Below are 588 nucleotides of genomic sequence, written 5' to 3'. Positions count from 1 at the left end.
GAAGATGTAACTAGGAAAATGGACAAGGGAGAGCCAGTGGATGTAGTGTACCTGGACTTTCAGAAAGCATTTGATAAGGTCCAACATAGGAGATTAGTGGGCAAAATTAGGGCACATGGTATTGGGGGTAGAGTGCTGACATGGATAGAGAAGTGGTTGGCAGACAGGAAACAAAGAGTAGGGATTAGCAGGTCCCTTTCAGAATGGCAGGCAGTGACTAGTGGGGTACCGCAAGGCTCGGTGCTGGGAACACAGCTATTTACAATATACATCAATGATTTGGATGAAGGGATTCAAAGCAACATTAGCAAATTTGCAGATGACACAAAGCTGGGTGGCAGTGTGAACTGTGAGGAGGATGCTATGAGAATGCAGTGTGACTTGGACAGGTTGGGGGAGTGGCAGATGCATGGCAGATGAAGTTTAATGCGGATAAATGTGAGGTTATCCACTTTGGTAGCAAAAACAGGAAGGCAGATTACTATCTAAATGGCATCAAGTTGGGAAAAGGAGAAGTACAACGGGATCTGGGGGTCCTTGTACATCAGTCTATGAAAGTAAGCATGCAGGTACAGCAGGCAGTGAAGA

This window comes from Amblyraja radiata, chromosome 8, assembly GCF_010909765.2.
Source record: "Amblyraja radiata isolate CabotCenter1 chromosome 8, sAmbRad1.1.pri, whole genome shotgun sequence".
NCBI classification, from domain to species: Eukaryota; Metazoa; Chordata; class Chondrichthyes; order Rajiformes; family Rajidae; genus Amblyraja; species Amblyraja radiata.
This window is presented reverse-complemented; position numbering follows the sequence as displayed.